This window comes from Dryobates pubescens, chromosome 12 (assembly GCF_014839835.1).
Source record: "Dryobates pubescens isolate bDryPub1 chromosome 12, bDryPub1.pri, whole genome shotgun sequence".
NCBI classification, from domain to species: domain Eukaryota; kingdom Metazoa; phylum Chordata; class Aves; order Piciformes; family Picidae; genus Dryobates; species Dryobates pubescens.
Window position 1 is genome coordinate 23084954 of NC_071623.1, and position 12807 is coordinate 23097760.

Below are 12807 nucleotides of genomic sequence, written 5' to 3' on the forward strand. Positions count from 1 at the left end.
TTATGCTGTCAAGGTGAAGGACTCCAGTGCTTATCAGGAGCGCCTGCGGTCATGGGGGGGACCTGGTGCTTTCTAAGCGTGGGCAGATCTATCAGAAACATTTGATGCTGCAAGTAGTCAGATGTCAAACCTGCTGTTTGAAGTGGGCTAAAACTAACTGCTGTACCAGGAAGCTCAGTCTGCATGCCTGTTTGTGCAAGGGTGCATCAAATCACTTGTGCAACTACCTCATCACTAGCTGACCCAAAATAGAGTCGTCTCCTCCCATCCATTCCTCCAGCATCCATAGCACCTGGGTGTGTGGAGCCCCACGGTCTCTCTGCAGCTATTTTAATCACTGCAGTCACACAACAGTCTGTATAGTCCTGTGAGAGAACTGGGCTCCTGTACATACCTCTTGCCATTTCATTTTAGTATTGTATTGCCTTTTTTTCTGAGTGTTTTGTCCTTTTCCCAGTTTGTGGTCATTGCCGGGTTGCAGAGGGCAGAACTGCAGGAATATGATTATTGCTTGATAGTCTGTATCTCTGAAGTACCACCCAGAGTTTTAAATGTTAAAACTGAATTAATTTGACTTCTGTTTGTAAAAAGTACTGTGTTGTCTGCTTCATTCTGGGAGTAGTTTGATTTGTTTTCCTTATGTATGAATGGTGCAGAGTCAAGGTGGGGGAGGCTGGAGGATAAACACAGATGGTTTAGGTTTTGTACTGGTATTTCTTATTTATATCAACAATTAACCAACCCTGATCTTAAGGAGGATGCTGCTCAAATCATAATCCAGAGACAGTTACATGGAAGTAGTGAACTAAGTACAACCAGATCCATGAGTAATTCGTAATTTCCTGTAGTTTCTGACTCTGCAAACACTTTTGCACCTGTGGACAGTTTAGAGGGAGGCAACTGCCTTTGCATTTTTGAACGTGTGTCCTCTGCAGAAGCACCTTCCAGATATGTACCCAGGGAGAAATTCACTGGGATGTAAGGGAGACGAGGGCAGGGGCAAAAGGCATGGAGTGGTGCTGGTGAATTGCTCCCTGAAAATGCACTGGAATGCTGGGAATGCTGGAGTTGAGCAGTGTGAGGAAGGGGACCACATGACTGCTTCATGTATAGCTGATGTGTAAGTTGCCTCCGTGGGTTGACAGGGTATTTTAGTTCTTGGCTCCTCTCACAGCACACCAGGCTGGTGAGTTAAAGTCACCCCAGAGGAGTGTCCTTAGGAATTCAGATTTCAGGAGCCAGCGGGGCTGAGTGGCAGCTCGTCTGAAGCCTGTGATGGGAGGAATTAATCAGGAGAGGGAGGGAGGAAGGGAGGGAGGAAGGGAGGGAGGGAAGGATGGCAAAAACCCAAACCTTCAAACACACCCAATTGACCCATCTCATGTTAGTATGAAACTTGACGAGTTACACCCACTCTGAAGCAGAAGGGGAATGAAATGCTGGCGCTTCCTCCTTTCTTTTACAGGCAGCTGGGTCTTGGGAAATACAACAGGCAAAGATGTTTGTGCTGTTGATGATGAGTGGTAAGCTACTTCACAACATTAACTTCTGCTTGTGCCGTGTGTGCTGGGCTGGGGGAATGAGACCATCTGACGCTTGGGGAAAGTGCGTTCATGGGCTGTAGCACTGTCACGTTGTCTAAGACACAGTGTGCCCAGAAAGCCCTGTAAGGCTTTCCTCTCCTAGCTTCTCTCTTTCCCCAGCGTGGATGGATGTGTTGCTTTCAGGTGGTCAAGTGTTGTTTGCTTTTCTGGAGTTTTACACTGCTCACAGGTAGGAGAAGAAGCACACTGGGTTTCTTGCAGACACTGAGAGCTCAGAGTGATAGCATGGGAGCTGGGGACTTAATAGCTAAATTCCTTAAGAAAGAAAATGTAGTATCATGTTACTTATTAAAGATGCTTCCTTTCTCCAGCTGTCTGGCTTTATTTTCAGTAATTACAGGTTGCCATGCTCTTTAATTGGTGAAAATGAGCCTGTGAAAGGTTTCAACTTGAATTGAGCTCTGTTAGGTGTTTCTGTGAGGTTGCAGGAAGCTGAAACACTGTAAAGGGCAATGTTGTCTTGCTTTTCAATAAGCATGGGAAAGGTGGGTTTGGTGGGGTCTCCCTTGCTGAAGATCTGATAATGTTGCAGAACCAGGGGCTGGGGAAAGCTTTTCTGTATCAGGTTGCTCATTTTTCTCCTAGTCACTTGTGATCACTTACAAAGTTATTTCATATACTGGTTACTATCTTTAAATCTAAATTGCCTAATTCTTTGGTTGGTGACAGGAAATGTGAGTACAGAGCCCTGGCCCTGCAATTACTGTGACTAGGCATTAGGGCTAATAACCAAGTGGGCAGCATTGTCTCCTGGCCCTGCTATTTCCCCAGCAGCTAGCTGATGTTGAGGGCCTGACTTGCCATCCTTTTCTGACTTTCTGTCGCTGTCTTCAGGGCTCACATAGAAATGTCAGAGAAGGCTTCTGCTTCCTGAGGAGCGCAGGCTTGCTTTCCAACGGGCAGGGTTCCGACCTGATTCAGAGCTGTGCTGCAACCCATCAGCCATGAGTAATCCTCCTATGCAGAGGCAAAGCATAACGTGTACCTTTTTGGGGGAATTAAGTCACGCCGTTGCTGTTGGAAATGTGCTTTAATGATTTCATGTAATACAGCAGGCGCCCATTGTCAAGGCAGCTATTAATGCCTTTGACGGCGCTTTCGTACTGCGGGAGCGATGGAAGCGTTCACATGTGATCAGTGCAGTGGAACGAAGCGAGCAAGCAGGTTCTGTGGGTGTTGGTGGGTTGCTTGTTTTTCCCCAATCCTTTTGGAGTTAAAAGTGATCTGTGCCTTACGAAAAACCTGTGGAAAATTGCTGCGTTAATCAGGGCAGATGCGGCTAAGGAGCCAAGGGCCCAAGTGTGGCGTGCCTGGTTGTGCTTCCTAGGGGAACTTGCTCTTTAAAGGGTGCACGTCTGGTTTCAAGAGGATTCCAACTTGTTTGGATGCAGAAACACTTCATTTTTCCAGAATGCCTGTTGGAAAAAATCTACCAAACCGCAAATTTGCATCATTTGAGCGTTTGTGTGAGCTGTGTGCTTTTGCTCTGGGAAATCAGGGGTAGGATTCCTGCTGGCTTCGACAGCGTGGAGAGCCGCTGATTTCTGCACCATTGCGGCAGTGGAAGCAAGCCTACTAAGTATCAGTCTTTGGAGCAGACTCATTTATCTTTAAACAAAGTTATACATTATAGCTTCAGTTGTAGGTAGTGGCTGTTTGGAAAGGAATCCGGAGGAAAATACAGAGAGTTTCCTGCAGGATCAGTGACCTGCACTGGCCCAGGGTCCACTGAATGCCCAGGCATCCTGCTGCCAGAAGTTGGGAGCAAGAGGATGGAGGGGCAGAAATGAGAGGGAGCTCCCTGCTTGGAGCAACATACTAGCTCTAGTCTAAATCATGGACTTCACTCTGTATCAAAGCCCCCGTGGTGTATAGCAACAGCAAGCCCTCTTTCACTCCCCCTTTACTTTGGCTCTGATTTAGTTATCTAGTGTTGGTCTTTTGCCATGCTGTGAGGATTAGTAGCACACAAAAAAAAGAAGTCTTTGATGAGGGAGAAGGGAGGTCAGTAGAATAGTATATCAGCTCCTAACTTATTAAAAAAGTCCAATGCAAAAGTAAAATGGTGGTGCCAGATCTTTAAAAGAACTCAGCCAAAAAGAGGACAACTCTACTGATATGTCTTTCTCAGTGCTAGTTTGTGAAATTGGTGATTGTGTGGTGGTTTTGAGTGAGTTTTATGGCCCAGTAATCCATGGCTGGACGAGAGCAATACATTATTTATAGAGTGTTTTAACATCCTAGCATGGAGTTGTTTCAGGAGGTCAGCATACAGAGCAGTGGAAATGGGATTGGCCCAGTTGTGCTGCAGTCCAGAAGCGGAGGAAAAAAGGGAAGTTACCCTTTTTTTGTTGGTGCCTCACGAAGCATGGATCACATCAGATTCAGGAGTTTCTAGAACCAGAATGTATTGTTCTTTGTGGTCTTCATTGATTGGGACATCTCAAATTTGAATTGAATTGTAAACATCCTTTCTCCCTGGCTCAGCAGTCTTGCTCTCTGCTGCTTGTTTGCCTTCTCAGTGGGATGGTGTTGAAGGACTTGAGGAAGGGGGAGCATTTGTGATGACTAACAAACCCGTCTTCCTTCCAGAGGGAAGCTGTTGTTTTGTACCCATACATGAAGTATCCCTCTGTGCTCAGCAGCCTGTGCAGGTCGTGGAAGTACATCCCCACAGGCTGCTGCTGTGGCTGGTGCAAGAGGCTTGCAGGCAAAAGGGTAGTTAGTTGATTCACTGCAGAGTGTTTTTAATGTAATTGCTTTTTGAGACTTCCAGTTATGCTTTCAACAAGAGTGTTCTCAGGTAACTTGGAAGGCCCTTGTGAAGCAAATAGAATAAATGATCCCAGCAGTGGTCAGTGGTGTGCCATCAGGCTGTGCATGTATGTGGGCACACGGCTGGCTGAGGGGTCCCATGTAGCTACCAGCCCGTGAAGGGTCTCTGTGCCCAGTCCTTGTCTGGGCTCAAATGCAGCCTGCTCACGAGGCTCAGTGGTCTTGCTGCTGCTGACATGCACAGCAGATTCCACACTCCCTTGCTGCCTGTGGTGGTCTTCCACCCAGCAAACTCGGGGATGACAGGTTGGAGGTTAGCTCATAGGACATTAGCAGGGGCTTAACTTTCCAGTTTTCTAGCATTGGTCTAGACAGTTAAGAGCTCACACTCATGGCGGTGTTAATAGAGTTTAACAAATTGCCTAGCATTAGCTGGGCTGCAGGAACTGTGTGCATACTGTTAGGAGGAGCAAAGCAAATGTGCTGTGGTGCAACTTCACCAAGAGTGATACCAGATAAATTGCATTACTGTACATTGCTGTAGGTGCACCTGAGTTACAGCTAATGAGCAGTACCTCCATAAGCTGACGTGAGCCTAATCACTCACTGCTGTAGTGGCATGAGTGTTTGCAAGCAGGGACATTTCAGGAATAGTTTGGGTCTGGATTACCTGGGGACATAGGAATGTGTTGTCACTGTAGGTATGCTTTTCTCAAGATGTAAGGGGATTGAGGTGATGCTGGTAGGTGACTGTGGTGGTGGGAATGATTGTGTTTGTTTCTGAAGAAGCAGAAACATTTTTTTTCTCATGAAGGTTGCTCTGCATTTCTCTATCTATTTTCCCTTCCAAACAATTTGGAGCTATTAGGCTTGGTTTCATATGACTGCTGCGAGGAAACGCCTCCCTTATTGAGGGAATTTTGCAGTGGAGGATAAGTGCAGATACAGCTCTTGAACAGTGTTGGCTTTGTGAAACAGCATTGATCTGCTTTTCCCTATGTCAGTTCTTGAAGCACTAGTATTGTTGCCCAGATGCATTTCAGCTTATGGGGATGGATGTGGGGGGCACAGCTGCAGGCAGGACAGGCAAGGACCACGGCAGCCGTTTGCTAGAAGTGAGTGGTTCTGTTGTGCTTGTCTTTTCCTTTATGGAGCCAAAGCATCCTGTGTGTAGAGGGAAATGTCTCTTTCAGGTAGTGTTGTAGTTACTGCAGTAGTTGCCCTGGGCACTGAGGGTGACCCCCTCCAAAGCTAAGGCTCTCTGAAGTAGGCAGTGTAGGGCCCCAGTGAGTCATAGCTGCAGATGGATGAGTCAGGGAAGTTGCCAGACCTTGTCTGTAGCACTTTGAAGCCGGAAAGCAGTGTTTGGAAGCCTATAAAATAGCAGAAGTGAGAGGAAAAAAGGCAAGCTTGTAGATTTTGCGTTTGTACCTGCCTCCAACATTTTGGAAGGTTGCACAGAGCTCCTTGTGTTGGTCTCTCCTTCCACACACTACATTACCCTGTGGTTGCTGAAACTACCCTAGCAGCAGTTGGGTTATTGGTGAGAGGGGGCTTCACGGCTTATGGTAGCAACTGCTGCAGCACTTTGAAAGTCTGATGCATACTTTCCCAGGTGAGCAAACAGCCCTCTGTGGTCCTGCAGCTGAGTCCCTCTAATCCTCAAGTCTAAGGGAAAACAAATAAGCCTTCTGTTTGCTTCCCAGCTGAAAATTGCTTTTTTTTATTCATTTACATTAACCTGGGCGGGGAAAGTATATTCAGGGAGTGCTCCAGGCCCTTAGACACTGAAAGGGAGACAAAGACTATTGCGCAAGGCCACCGCAGGGAAGGGAGGTGGAAAGCTGCTGGGTGCAGCCGTCTCCCTGCGCCCAGGAAGGAAAGAGGACCAGATCTTGGTCAGGACAGGGAGGGATTTTGATCGTGGTCTGGATTGTGCAGGTGAAGGTGTGTTTAATGGTTACTGCAAAACACAATTAATTCGAACAGCACTGCTTTATGATAGACACATTTCCTGCAGGTTAACTGACATGCTGACTAGCTGCAAAAAGCTGAAATGATTCTAACAGCCCGCAGGGGATTGTGCTAACTATTGCCCAAGCCCCCAGATTCGGTGCCTCAAAGGTCATCAGCTGTGTGGTATAAACTTCCCAACCTGAAATGAGTGAACAGTGAGTGATAAATCTGAGTTTAAAAAGATGAAGCTGTATGACTGCTGCTTGCCAGCTCCTGGCTTGCAGCAGCTGAGAAGATGATTTTTTTTTTCTTTGGTTTATCCCAGTTATGGGAAATCTGCATTTGAGGCTGAAGTCTCATCTCCAAAGGGATCAGACATGTCCTTGCCTGCACCTAGGTTTTGCATGAACACTGGCAAAACCTGGAAGACCCAAACCAGAGGTTGTCCACTGCTCCTCGCCTGCAGAAAGGCTGCCAGCCTCCCTTTGTGAGTCTCTTTCCACCTTGTCTGGTGAGAAGAGATCCAAGCATGAAGCCAGTCTGCAGCTGGAAGAGCTGGTGTGGCACAACATGTGTGGCTGCAGCCCCAGGGTTGCTGGAGAGAACCTGCTGACCAAGCTCCAAGGGATGTGAAGCATTAACTATTCCCAGGGTTCCTGGGGGGGGAGTGTGGGGGTGGTATTATTAAGTAATCATTGCAGGTATATGCAGTGAATTAAAAGGATTACTGAAAACCTTTGACAAGCCTCTGAGGACTTTTACTGTTCATGATGTGTAGTACATACCAAAGGCTGTTTTGGTTAAAAATGACCAATGTGCTTTTTTTGATCAGTAACAAAGGGGTGTGTGTGTGTCCCCAACTTCTCCCCCCTCCTTTTTTCCCCCTCATGTGCATAACTGCAACAATGAAAATTATGAGGGTTTGTTTGTTTGTTTGTTTATTTATTTGCTCCCTTAAATGGGAGGAAAATTGCAATTTTATAGACTTTCAGGGCATCCCAGAGTGGAGCTAAGGAAGTGCTGCTGTAAGATGCAATCATAGGCAGCAGGCACCAGAAGTGCACATAGACTTGGTGTAAGACCCCAAAGCAGAATGCAGAAGTCAATTCACTTGAAGTTGTGGGATGAAACTTTTGACCAAAAAGCCAGTGGGAGTCATTTCCTTGCCATTTCCTTGCCTTTTCCTTGCCTTTTCCTTGCCTTTTCCTTGCCTTTTCCTTGCCTTTTCCTTGCTTTCCTTTTCTGTAATATGTTTTTTTTAAAGCAAATTAATCTCAATGCTTCAGTAACATCTGGATGATTTCTTCTTAATGTTTTTCTGGGAAGCACTATGTTGTGTGTATGCTTTGTTATGGAATGAAAAATCACTGTCATTTACTAGCCTGTTTTGTTGGGGTTTTTTAAGTTTAGAAAGCCACCCTGTTTGATGTATTCCTTCAGACTGTCATTGCTGAAGGCATATGAATGAATGCATGACATTTCAGCTTCTGTTTACTGGTTAAAACAGTCTTTATATCTTTTTTTTCCTTTTTTAAAAGAGAAATTTAAAAGATTAGTAGATTTTTGAGGAGAAGTAAGTGCAGTCAGTTGTTTTGGGCCACTTGGACTGAGTAAAGCCATGTAAATTCTTTACTGTGAGGGCCCATTGAAAGGGATGTTCAAGGTGAGGCTTGACAGGGCTCCAGGCAACCTGATCTAGTTGAGGATGCCCCTGCTTACTGCAGAGGGGGTTGGACTAGATGACCTTTGGAGATCCCTTCCAACCCAAACCATTCTATGATTCTGTGATAAATATGAAGAGCCACAGGAGGATTTTGGACCTATTGGCAAAGTCCCTGAGAGCCCCTTGCCCTTCCTTGCCGGCAGCACAGGCTGCTCTCCCTGGCTGGAGCCTCTCTGCTGAAGTGTGGCCTCCAGCCTTTTTGCAGCGGAGGAGTGGGGCCAGAGGAGGGCTAAGTTGCACATCCATGTAGGTACTCCAACAGCTGGAGCTTATATTTCAAAATAACATTAAGTAATGTGGGGAATAAGCAGAGCACGGATGTCTGCGCGTGTGAGAAAATCGCAGTACCTACCGCAGTCAGCTTTGGATTGATGCTTCTGGGCAAGCACGAGGAAAGAAATTGAGGGTGTTTTGGGGAGTTTGGTTTTGAGAGTAAAAACATCTGCAGGGTTGGAGGTGCTGGAGCTGCGTCTTTGGGAGCTGGGAGCAGTATTATTTGGAAATTGATGCTTTGTGGGGAAGGCCTACCTGGAGCCTCCTTTGGGATCATGGAGCCTCATAGCTAATGAAGAAATCTCATGTTTCCAAGGACCTTACAGCTGTCCTCATTGGGATCTCCTTTTCCAGGGAAAGATATTTGGTAGGGGGACAGGGAGAAGCCTGTGGGAAACGGCAAGGATTTGGGATGGGGCTGGAGGAGAGAGATAGAAAAAGGGGTTGGCCTCTCCACATTGGGCATACTGAGCAGTGCTGCAGTCACTGGTGTCTCATCTGGTGTATGTTGTTTAGTCCTCCTGGAAAACAAGAAGCTGAGCCACTTTACACCAGCTGATAGGCTCATCTCTGTTGTCAACACCATTTGGGTGGCTCCCTCAAAGTGTGAGGTGAAAGAGGAGCTGGAACTGCTCCTTTTGCATGAGGCACTGTATAGCTTTCCCTTCCAGCACCAAACCTGAGTCTCTGACAATGTAGAAAATGGCCACAGTTCTCTGTGAGCTCCTGACTGGAAAGTATCTGGGAGATCCAGTTTCAACCCACACTGGAGATTTCAGATACAAAGACACTGGGTATAAATGCTGTAGGATCCATGAGCACTTCTCAGGGGTAGATGTTGTGGTAGATGGTGTCTCAGAAGAAAAGCATTTCAAAATAAGGTGGCCCTCACCTGTGTAGACCACAGATGTAATAACTTGCTGAACGTGTAGGAAGTACGTCAGTGGTCAGGCTGGCAAAACTGCAAAGCAGCCTATTGAGAGAGAGAGTAACATCCTCTGCACTAAAATGTACAGAGCTACAGAGATGGCATGGTAACAAAAGGCTGAGGACATTGTAGTTGGTTGACATAGACTAGCAAAGAGCTATGAAGTTGCTATCAAGGGATGGCATCTCATACCTCAGACTCTGGCTTTCCTGCTGGAGACACGGTGGAGGCTATTGTTTGCTCAAGTCTTGAGGAGGTTGCTTTTTAACTGTAGTGTTATTTGGGGAGGTAGAGCCTTCTGCCCTTGAGACAAGAACATAAATGTAGTGAGTGACATTATGCAAGTAAATCTTCAGGTTCCTGATCTGCATGCATGGCTTTGCTGGATTCATGGGTTCATAGAATACCAGGTTGGAAGGGACCTTAAGGATCATCTAGTCCAACCTTTCAGGGTAGGAATACAGTTTAAATGAGATGGCTTAGCACCTTGTCAAGCTGGGCCTTCAAACTATCTAATGTAGGGGAATCCACCACCTCCCTTGGGAGTTTTTTCCAATGTCTAATAGCTCAAATAGTGAAAATATTTTTTGGGGCATTCAGTCTGAATCTCCCCAGCAGCAACTTGTGCCCATTACCCCTTGTCTTTGCCATGGGACTCTTGGTAAAAAGAGAGTCTCCCTTCTCATGATAGCCACCCTTTATGTACTTCTACATGGTTATGAGGTCTCTCCTAAGCCTTCTCTTCTCAGTGCTGAATGAACCCAGCCTCAGTGCCTCTGTAAAGGAGGATGGCTCCTCACACATGGCTTTTGAGATTTAAGGAGCATTTACAAAGGTTTTCTGATGTTTCTTGGATATACTTTGCACATTTCCAGTTTACCCTAAATTGTTTTAGCCTAGAGCTGCTGTGTACAAGAGGAACAAGAAGTCTGAGGAATTGCCTTTGGTGACAGATTTTTGTTCAGCTGACCACATGTCCAAGACCTGCCTGCCAGCTTGTGTAAATATGTGCACCCTTGCACTGGAATGGGGTCCTACTCAGAGCTCCAGGGTTTCCTGGGGTCATAGGGGCTGGATCCTGCTTGCCACCAGAATCTGCTCTGACTTTGCTGTGTTTATCACAAGCCTGAGGGTTGATCATTCTATTTTTGAAATGGTTCCCCAGCCTGTGTGGCCTGAGATGGCTGGATATCCCCCATCTGACTGGGATTTTCCTCCACATAGTGGGTTTAGGAGGAGCACAGCTGGCCATCCTTAGCTTGCCTGTAATTTAGACAAGATTAGAGGCAAACTGCAGATAGCTAGCTTTTCAAGAGCAATCTCAAACCTGCTCATCAGAGTGTGCATCTCACTTTAAACTTACTGAGAGCAGCCAGCTGTGGAGAGCTATTTCTGTACAGGAATCCCTTTAAAGTTTAATGCACTTTTTTGCTCACTGAACCCCAAAATGAGTCACTTAAGGGAGTGGCATCAGATTTTTAAAACCTTTGCCCACCTGTTGCTTCCATTGACTTTTCTGTAACATGCTTTGGTCCTTTTCTGTAACATACTTACTCAGAGAGAGAAGTAAAACAAATCCAACAGAGGCTAGGTTTTGGCAGCATGTAATATTGATGAGGAGGAGTTAAGGATTAAAACCTTTTCAGCAGGTATTTAATGTTACAAATTTACCAAATTCTCTTAACAAAACCCAGGAGCATGTATTTGAATATGGCAAGATAAAAGCCTTTAGAAGGTTTTCTTCTTCCCAGAGCTACTGATTCATTCTCTAAATTGCCGTGCTGTAATCTGCAGGGAGGTGTTAGTCACGTCTTAGTGCTGCTCAGAACTTGGTACAGCAGGGAGAGACGTCAGCTTCATGCCTTCCCGATGGTGCTTTCTCGCTGCTCTCTTCACACCAGAAGGTACCTTCTTGCCTCAGGGATTTCAGCAAAATTCACTGGAGGTCTCTGAGATGATTATGTTTGTGCAGAGGCCTGCCCATCCTCTCTGCTTGCCTGCTTTCTCAGCTGCCTGCTTGAAGGGCTTTCAAAAGCCAAAAGGGATAGCTGGGTTGAGCTGGTGGATGCTGAAGGCAGGACCTGCCCCACTGCTGCCTCCATGATGCTGTGGATGCTCCTTAAGGTCACCGAGGCTCCCAGATGGAGCTCTTGAGAGCCAGAGGGTTTTTTTATTGCTAAAGCTGGACCAAATTTCACATTTAAAGTCTCAACTGGTAAACCTGATAGAACAATAAGAGGATTATCTGCTTCTGACCTCCCTTTTTAAACCTAATAGATGAATACCAGAGGCCAGGGATTCATATTCCATCGTGCCTGACCTACAATTTATTGCAATATTATCTCAAAGTAATCGAGCGAGTCCTACAAGTCTGTATATCAGAATAATTCTGGTCATCTTAAGGAGGTGCATATGGTTCCTTTCACTTCATTTTAGAGAGTCTTTTCATGTGAAGTAAAGTGACATTGTGCTCTTCGATGCTTTGATGAAATTATGCAGTGTGAGCATAGTCCCTTCTAACCAGGTATTTGTCACCACCACGTCACCTGCTTGAGCAGCTCGCTTACATAAATGGATTTACTCTGACTTTATTTCAGTGATGGAGAAAAGTAATTTCTCCATCTGTAAAAGGAGATTTGAGATGCAGGGAGACTTAAGATACTTGCCAGTGGATCTGTGGAAGTTGCAAGTGGAGCCCTAATCTAGTACCTTTGCTGTAAGGTCAGCCTTTGCTCAAGCTTCACAACTGAATAAACTAACAGACCTGTCAGAATGCCCGGGGGCTGCATGCTGAAGTTCTTGGTTTGTGATTGAACAGAATCATCTAGAATTTAAAAGTTTAGAAAAAAAAGGGGCTTCAGATCCAAAGGCACACATGCCCTCCTTTGAAAAACATTCCCCCCACACACACTTAGGTGGCTGTTCTGAAATCTTGTTGAATATGTGAAAATAGGCAGCAGTGTTAAGGGTAAAGAAAACAACAGGAAGGTGAACTGATGCAAGTACTGAAGGTTGTTTTCATCAGGCTAATAACAGAAAATAGGTCTCCCCAAGGGGACAGCATTCTATAGCATTATCAAATTTATTCAGCAGTACAGAGTGGGATCTGAAATGCTACCTGTTAGCATTAGCTGTTTCACTGTAAATTGTGGATTTGAGGACTTGAGCTTTCTGATTGTTTCTGGCTGAATGTGATTAGCTCAACAGCGGCACTTGAAAGCTGTTACTTTATTTTCATTGGCACATTGTAATAGTGCTCAAAAGATTAAACATAAATGTATGTGAGAAGCTGGATCTCTAAGAGTGTGAGGCATAGAAATCACATGCCTGGGCTGGGTTATCATGATTTTGTAGAGAAACTGAATGAAGGTTTTTGACTAAACAAACATTTATGCTTCCAGCTTCTCCCAGACCAGTGGGCTAGTGTCAGGGACGTGAGTCTATATTGGACTGTGCCATTGGAGTTGGGCAGACAGCTCCTGAAGTTGTGAGGATGCTCAGAGGGCTGAGCCAATGCTGTGTCCCTGTGGAAATGCCTGGAGAACTGT

The 12807-nt window shown here is 45.7% G+C and overlaps 1 protein-coding gene across 1 annotated transcript in view; it reads left to right on the plus strand.

Annotated features, from left to right (window-relative positions):
- Positions 1-1755: 1755 nt before the first annotated feature.
- TIAM1 (TIAM Rac1 associated GEF 1) overlaps positions 1756-12807 on the plus strand; it is a 126182-nt gene continuing 115130 nt past the window's right edge. Inside the window, exon 1 of the mRNA XM_054166128.1 lies at positions 1756-1773. The gene's annotated coding sequence lies outside the window, so the exon portion shown is untranslated. The remainder of the gene's footprint in view (positions 1774-12807) is intronic.